General features: G+C 49.7%; 11 non-coding genes across 11 annotated transcripts in view; 4 read left to right on the forward strand and 7 right to left on the reverse strand.

The window, feature by feature from the left end:
* Positions 1 to 1,151: 1,151 nt before the first annotated feature.
* Positions 1,152 to 1,222, forward strand: TRNAG-GCC (transfer RNA glycine (anticodon GCC)). Its single transcript has one exon. It is a non-coding gene; the product is annotated as a tRNA-Gly (tRNA).
* A 71-nt stretch (positions 1,223 to 1,293) lies between these two features.
* TRNAW-CCA (transfer RNA tryptophan (anticodon CCA)) lies at positions 1,294 to 1,365 on the reverse strand. Its single transcript has one exon. It is a non-coding gene; the product is annotated as a tRNA-Trp (tRNA).
* Positions 1,366 to 1,601: 236 nt separating this feature from the next.
* On the reverse strand, positions 1,602 to 1,675 carry TRNAN-GUU (transfer RNA asparagine (anticodon GUU)). The gene has a single exon. It is a non-coding gene; the product is annotated as a tRNA-Asn (tRNA).
* Positions 1,676 to 2,836: 1,161 nt separating this feature from the next.
* Positions 2,837 to 2,907, forward strand: TRNAG-GCC (transfer RNA glycine (anticodon GCC)). The gene has a single exon. It is a non-coding gene; the product is annotated as a tRNA-Gly (tRNA).
* Positions 2,908 to 2,978: 71 nt separating this feature from the next.
* TRNAW-CCA (transfer RNA tryptophan (anticodon CCA)) lies at positions 2,979 to 3,050 on the reverse strand. Its single transcript has one exon. It is a non-coding gene; the product is annotated as a tRNA-Trp (tRNA).
* A 236-nt stretch (positions 3,051 to 3,286) lies between these two features.
* TRNAN-GUU (transfer RNA asparagine (anticodon GUU)) lies at positions 3,287 to 3,360 on the reverse strand. The gene has a single exon. It is a non-coding gene; the product is annotated as a tRNA-Asn (tRNA).
* A 1,161-nt stretch (positions 3,361 to 4,521) lies between these two features.
* TRNAG-GCC (transfer RNA glycine (anticodon GCC)) lies at positions 4,522 to 4,592 on the forward strand. The gene has a single exon. It is a non-coding gene; the product is annotated as a tRNA-Gly (tRNA).
* Positions 4,593 to 4,663: 71 nt separating this feature from the next.
* TRNAW-CCA (transfer RNA tryptophan (anticodon CCA)) lies at positions 4,664 to 4,735 on the reverse strand. The gene has a single exon. It is a non-coding gene; the product is annotated as a tRNA-Trp (tRNA).
* Positions 4,736 to 6,087: 1,352 nt separating this feature from the next.
* On the reverse strand, positions 6,088 to 6,161 carry TRNAN-GUU (transfer RNA asparagine (anticodon GUU)). Its single transcript has one exon. It is a non-coding gene; the product is annotated as a tRNA-Asn (tRNA).
* Positions 6,162 to 7,322: 1,161 nt separating this feature from the next.
* Positions 7,323 to 7,393, forward strand: TRNAG-GCC (transfer RNA glycine (anticodon GCC)). The gene has a single exon. It is a non-coding gene; the product is annotated as a tRNA-Gly (tRNA).
* A 71-nt stretch (positions 7,394 to 7,464) lies between these two features.
* Positions 7,465 to 7,500, reverse strand: part of TRNAW-CCA (transfer RNA tryptophan (anticodon CCA)) — a 72-nt gene continuing 36 nt past the window's right edge. The window contains exon 1 of the tRNA in view: positions 7,465 to 7,500. This exon is cut by the window's right edge and continues 36 nt beyond it. This is a non-coding gene — a tRNA (tRNA-Trp).

A 7,500-nucleotide genomic window follows, 5' to 3' on the forward strand; every position in this document is an offset into this window, starting at 1 on the left:
ATACCTTTCCTGAGACTCAATATGTGTCTTGACATGTGTGCGCCTGCCTGGAGCTTGTATTATATAAGGCGTCTTTATGCCATACAGCATTTGTCATTTGCTTAGTGTCTTGTTACTGTTGTAATTTATGATGTGTAAACTACTGTCTAATGGTGTTAGAGCCAGTATTACTACCGGTCACAGTGCATGAGACTCATACATGACTTTTCTCTTTGCCTGCTTAGCGTTGCTCCCTGCTCCTCTGTTTGCGTGCTACCAGCCCGTGAGGCGTGTGTGTTGCCCATCCCATCTTCACTGTGTTATGTTGGACTTGTCTTCTCTGTGAGCAGAGTCTCCTTCCCAGAGCAGGTGCTTTCTCTGAACTCTTGGCTTGTAAGACTGCTGGGAAAGGCCCTCCCTAGCCCCTCAGTCAGATAGATACATTTACCTGCAGAGCTCAGCTTGGGAGAAAGAGATTAGGCAGAGAGCACATAGGGGAAGACCCACAGAGCACACTTTATTTTACATAAAAGCTCGGGCTTGTGGGAGGACAGGGACATGAGGGTTCTCATGGAAAGAAATCCCAGGAGTATTGATGGCTAGGCCCTGAAACACAACAATCCCGGAATGGCCAGGCACAAGATGCCTCTGCAATAGGCCTGACCCTAGGCTTCCGGAGTTCTTGATCTCCAGAGGCTCCAGTGATCTAAGCCCGACCAGGGCTGTGCCCGACCAGGGCGCGTTGGGAGAGCGTTAGGGACACGTAAAGAGGCGCAGGGCGCAGAACTCTGTCCGTTTCACCCCAGCATTTTGGGGAGGACACAGAATCTGGCAAAGCCAGTGGGAAGGATTTTCCAGGAGGAGAGTTCAGTGACATGATCTGAAACACAATAGTGCTGGTGATCTGGCGGGTGCATTCTGTGAGCCACTTCTGTCAGGAGCAGCCTGCCATCATGCCCTGATAACCACAACTCTAGTACCAAGCCAGTGACCTCAGCAAATGCAAAGACATTATTACTTATAGTCTCCTGCATCTGATTCTTGCCATCATGATGTGAAACATTGGCGTTATCATGTCTGCTGCGCATCCTTTGTTCATATGTGTACAATTTAAGTGTGTGAACCTGACCACTGTCTTGGACAGAGCTCTGCCTGTGTACACACCATGTGAAGCATTGGTGGTTCAGTGGTAGAATTCTCGCCTGCCACGCGGGAGGCCCGGGTTCGATTCCCGGCCAATGCAAGGTTGCTTTCTTTTGACTTTGTTTTCGAAATGATATATATGAACTCAGTGGGGAATAAAATGGTAAGCAGTGACCCCGACGTGATTTGAACACGCAACCTTCTGATCTGGAGTCAGACGCGCTACCGTTGCGCCACGAGGTCCTTAGACTTGCAGCCTTCGATGCCAGATGAACAAATGCTGTGGGCCTTTTGACTTATTTTCCTCTGCTTATATGCCTACGGTTGTATTACAGGGCTTGGCCTTTTGTTTTCTATCCTAATTATTGAAATTGACGGCAGGTGCAGTGAGAACGCTGAGGATTGAACTATTCAGGGAAAGGATCGCACGCAGGAAAGAGCAAAGGTACGTATCTGTGTTTCATGCAGACAAAAGGATACGCCCCTGGGTGGGCTTGAACCACCAACCTTTCGGTTAACAGCCGAACGTGCTAACCGATTGCGCCACAGAGACTATTGACTGCATACATTTCCTGAGACTCAATATATGTCTTGACATGTGTGCGCCTGCCTGGACCTTGTATTATATAAGGCGTCTTTATGCCATACAGCATTTGTCATTTGCTTAGTGTCTTGTTACTGTTGTAATTTATGATGTGTAGACTACTGTCTAATGGTGTTAGAGCCAGTATTACTACCGGTCACAGTGCATGAGACTCATACATGACTTTTCTCTTTGCCTGCTTAGCGTAGCTCCCTGCTCCTCTGTTTGCGTGCTACCAGCCTGTGAGGCGTGTGTCTTGCCCATCCCATCTTCACTGTGTTATGTTGGACTTGTCTTCTCTGTGAGCAGAGTCTCCTTCCCAGAGCAGGTGCTTTCTCGGAACTCTTGGCTTGTAAGACTGCTGGGAAAGGCCCTCCCTAGCCCCTCAGTCAGATAGATACATTTACCTGCAGAGCTCAGCTTGGGAGAAAGAGATTAGGCAGAGAGCACATAGGGGAAGGCCCACAGAGCACACTTTATTTTACATAAAAGCTCGGGCTTGTGGGAGGACAGGGACATGAGGGTTCTCATGGAAAGAAATCCCAGGAGTATTGATGGCTAGGCCCTGAAACACAACAATCCCGGAATGGCCAGGCACAAGATGCCTCTGCAATAGGCCTGACCCTAGGCTTCCGGAGTTCTTGATCTCCAGAGGCTCCAATGATCCAAGCCCGACCAGGGCTGTGCCCGACCAGGGCGCGTTGGGAAAGCGTTAGGGACACGTAAAGGGGCGCAGGGCGCAGAACTCTGCCCGTTTCACCCCAGCATTTTGGGGAGAACACAGAATCTGGCAAAGCCAGTAGGAAGGATTTTCCAGGAGGAGAGTTCAGTGACATGATCTGAAACACAATAGTGCTGGTGATCTGGCGGGTGCATTCTGTGAGCCACTTCTGTCAGGAGCAGCCTGCCATCATGCCCTGATAACCACAACTCTAGTACCAAGCCAGTGACCTCAGCAAATGCAAAGACATTATTACTTATAGTCTCCTGCATCTGATTCTTGCCATCATCATGTGAAACGTTGGCGTTATCATGTCTGCTGCGCACCCTTTGTTCATATGTGTACAATTTAAGTGTGTGAACCTGACCACTGTCTTGGACAGAGCTCTGCCTGTCAACACACCATGTGAAGCATTGGTGGTTCAGTGGTAGAATTCTCGCCTGCCACGCGGGAGGCCCGGGTTCGATTCCCGGCCAATGCAAGGTTGCTTTCTTTTGACTTTGTTTTCGAAATGATATATATGAACTCAGTGGGGAATAAAATGGTAAGCAGTGACCCCGACGTGATTTGAACACGCAACCTTCTGATCTGGAGTCAGACGCGCTACCGTTGCGCCACGAGGTCCTTACACTTGCAGCCTTCGATGCCAGATGAACAAATGCTGTGGGCCTTTTGACTTATTTTCCTCTGCTTATATGCCTACGGTTGTATTACAGGGCTTGGCCTTTTGTTTTCTATCCTGATTATGGAAATTGACGGCAGGTGCAGTGAGAACGCTGAGGATTGAACTATTCAGGGAAAGGATCGCACGCAGGAAAGAGCAAAGGTACGTATCTGTGTTTCCTGCAGACAGAAGGATATGTCCCTGGGTGGGCTTGAACCACCAACCTTTCGGATAACAGCCGAACACGCTAACCGATTGCGCCACAGAGACTGCTCACTGTATACATTTCCTGAGACTCAATATATGTCTTGACATGTGTGCGCCTGCCTGGAGCTTGTATTATATAAGGCGTCTTTATGCCATACAGCATTTGTCATTTGCTTAGTGTCTTGTTACTGTTGTAATTTATGATGTGTAGACTACTGTCTAATGGTGTTAGAGCCAGTATTACTACCGGTCACAGTGCATGAGACTCATACATGACTTTTCTCTTTGCCTGCTTAGCGTAGCTCCCTGCTCCTCTGTTTGCGTGCTACCAGCCCGTGAGGCGTGTGTCTTGCCCATCCCATCTTCACTGTGTTATGTTGGACTTGTCTTCTCTGTAAGCAGAGTCTCCTTCCCAGAGCAGGTGCTTTCTCTGAACTCTTGGCTTGTAAGACTGCTGGGAAAGGCCCTCCCTAGCCCCTCAGTCAGATAGATACATTTACCTGCAGAGCTCAGCTTGGGAGAAAGAGATTAGGCAGAGAGCACATAGGGGAAGGCCCACAGAGCACACTTTATTTTACATAAAAGCTCGGGCTTGTGGGAGGACAGGGACATGAGGGTTCTCATGGAAAGAAATCCCAGGAGTATTGATGGCTAGGCCCTGAAACACAACAATCCCGGAATGGCCAGGCACAAGATGCCTCTGCAATAGGCCTGACCCTAGGCTTCCGGAGTTCTTGATCTCCAGAGGCTCCAGTGATCTAAGCCCGACCAGGGCTGTGCCCGACCAGGGCGCGTTGGGAGAGCGTTAGGGACACGTAAAGGGGCGCAGGGCGCAGAACTCTGCCCGTTTCACCCCAGCATTTTGGGGAGGACACAGAATCTGGCAAAGCCAGTGGGAAGGATTTTCCAGGAGGAGAGTTCAGTGACAGGATCTGAAACACAATAGTGCTGGTGATCTGGCGGGTGCATTCTGTGAGCCACTTCTGTCAGGAGCAGCCTGCCATCATGCCCTGATAACCACAACTCTAGTACCAAGCCAGTGACCTCAGCAAATGCAAAGACATTATTACTTATAGTCTCCTGCATCTGATTCTTGCCATCATCATGTGAAACGTTGGCGTTATCATGTCTGCTGCGCACCCTTTGTTCATATGTGTACAATTTAAGTGTGTGAACCTGACCACTGTCTTGGACAGAGCTCTGCCTGTGAACACACCATGTGAAGCATTGGTGGTTCAGTGGTAGAATTCTCGCCTGCCACGCGGGAGGCCCGGGTTCGATTCCCGGCCAATGCAAGGTTGCTTTCTTTTGACTTTGTTTTCGAAATGATATATATGAACTCAGTGGGGAATAAAATGGTAAGCAGTGACCCCGACGTGATTTGAACACGCAACCTTCTGATCTGGAGTCAGACGCGCTACCGTTGCGCCACGAGGTCCTTACCCTTGCAGCCTTCGATGCCAGATGAACAAATGCTGTGGGCCTTTTGACTTATTTTCCTTTGCTTACAGTGGCGGCTGGTGACATTTGAAAGTGGTAGGGCGTAAAACAATTCCCGTACTGCACTCGGGCCCTCAGTACACGTTGCCGAGTGAGGTCTCGCAAGAGACACCTTAAATACACCGCCTCCCCCGCCCCAGCACTATGGACACACAAAAAATGGCCCCAAACATACTTGCTCCTGCTCAAAGCAGGTAGCAAATGAGTGCGGATTTTGACCCGTTTCCCTCAGAAGAGGTAAATATGAGACGGAGGGTGTCTCCATGTTAATCCCCATTCTGGAAGAGAATAATTGCAACGTATTTTTGTTTTAATAAATTAAGCACTGCCCACGCAGCCCTTCATATCCCCTCCTGCCCCACAGCCAGCCCCACAGAGGCCCGTACTGCCCTTCCCTCACAGTGATTACTGCCAGTCTCACCAACGCCCGCACACACCTCTCCACTCAGGTCAGGCTAAGCACACAAACCTGGCATCAAGTTGGCGCCTTACTATATTCTGTCACCCCACACACCTCGACGGCACTGGATACACACAACCTGTGCTGGCCGGCTAAAGCAAAGCCATTTTGCAAAGTTTGTCTGACATTAAGGTTAAATTTAAAATTAATTTAAATATAACAAACTTACCTTGGCTTCCCGACTCGAGTCCCGAGACTGCTCCCGCCGTCCTGCATTTGAATACCGCCGCTCTCCTCACGGAAGCCTGCAGGCAGCCTCCCTCCCCTCCATGGCAGCCAGCGCTGATTGGTTCGGCTGGCTGCCCTAAATACGTCATTTCTCCGAGTCTGCATCCTGCAGAACGGAGAATGGGAGGAGGCTTGGGGGAGTGGCTTGCCCACTGTTGCTAATACTGTCTGTTTGGACTGCCTCTCAGGCTGTCCAAACAGTCCGTATTCACAACATTGGGCAAGCCACTCCCCCAAGCCACTCCCCCCTGCCCTGAGGCTCGAGTTAGTAACCAGGAAGTTCGCTGATTTCTCGCCGTGCAAGAAGGGCAGGCAGAAACAAATGGTAGTTATAAATAAATAACTACCATTTGTTTCTGCCTTCTTCTCGCACGGCGAGAAATCAGGGGGGGCGGCGCCCAAACGCCCCAATGTAGAAACCGCCACTGTTTGCTTATATGCCTACGGTTGTATTACAGGGCTTGGCCTTTTGTTTTCTATCCTAATTATTGAAATTGACTGCAGGTGCAGTGAGAACGCTGAGGATTGAACTATTCAGGGAAAGGATCGCACGCAGGAAAGAGCAAAGGTACGTATCTGTGTTTCATGCAGACAAAAGGAAACGTCCCTGGGTGGGCTTGAACCACCAACCTTTTGGTTAACAGCCGAACGCGCTAACCGATATCGCCACAGAGACTATTGACTGTATACCTTTCCTGAGACTCAATATGTGTCTTGACATGTGTGCGCCTGCCTGGAGCTTGTATTATATAAGGCGTCTTTATGCCATACAGCATTTGTCATTTGCTTAGTGTCTTGTTACTGTTGTAATTTATGATGTGTAAACTACTGTCTAATGGTGTTAGAGCCAGTATTACTACCGGTCACAGTGCATGAGACTCATACATGACTTTTCTCTTTGCCTGCTTAGCGTTGCTCCCTGCTCCTCTGTTTGCGTGCTACCAGCCCATGAGGCGTGTGTGTTGCCCATCCCATCTTCACTGTGTTATGTTGGACTTGTCTTCTCTGTGAGCAGAGTCTCCTTCCCAGAGCAGGTGCTTTCTCTGAACTCTTGGCTTGTAAGACTGCTGGGAAAGGCCCTCCCTAGCCCCTCAGTCAGATAGATACATTTACCTGCAGAGCTCAGCTTGGGAGAAAGAGATTAGGCAGAGAGCACATAGGGGAAGACCCACAGAGCACACTTTATTTTACATAAAAGCTCGGGCTTGTGGGAGGACAGGGACATGAGGGTTCTCATGGAAAGAAATCCCAGGAGTATTGATGGCTAGGCCCTGAAACACAACAATCCCGGAATGGCCAGGCACAAGATGCCGCTGCAATAGGCCTGACCCTAGGCTTCCGGAGTTCTTGATCTCCAGAGGCTCCAGTGATCTAAGCCCGACCAGGGCTGTGCCCGACCAGGGCGCGTTGGGAGAGCGTTAGGGACACGTAAAGGGGCGCAGGGCGCAGAACTCTGCCTGTTTCACCCCAGCATTTTGGGGAGGACACAGAATCTGGCAAAGCCATTGGGAAGGATTTTCCAGGAGGAGAGTTCAGTGACATGATCTGAAACACAATAGTGCTGGTGATCTGGCGGGTGCATTCTGTGAGCCACTTCTGTCAGGAGCAGCCTGCCATCATGCCCTGATAACCACAACTCTAGTACCAAGCCAGTGACCTCAGCAAATGCAAAGACATTATTACTTATAGTCTCCTGCATCTGATTCTTGCCATCATCATGTGAAACGTTGGCGTTATCATGTCTGCTGCGCACCCTTTGTTCATATGTGTACAATTTAAGTGTGTGAACCTGACCACTGTCTTGGACAGAGCTCTGCCTGTGAACACACCATGTGAAGCATTGGTGGTTCAGTGGTAGAATTCTCGCCTGCCACGCGGGAGGCCCGGGTTCGATTCCCGGCCAATGCAAGGTTGCTTTCTTTTGACTTTGTTTTCGAAATGATATATATGAACTCAGTGGGGAATAAAATGGTAAGCAGTGACCCCGACGTGATTTGAACACGCAACCTTCTGAT

This window comes from Lissotriton vulgaris, chromosome 1_1, assembly GCF_964263255.1.
Source record: "Lissotriton vulgaris chromosome 1_1, aLisVul1.2, whole genome shotgun sequence".
NCBI lineage: Eukaryota > Metazoa > Chordata > Amphibia > Caudata > Salamandridae > Lissotriton > Lissotriton vulgaris.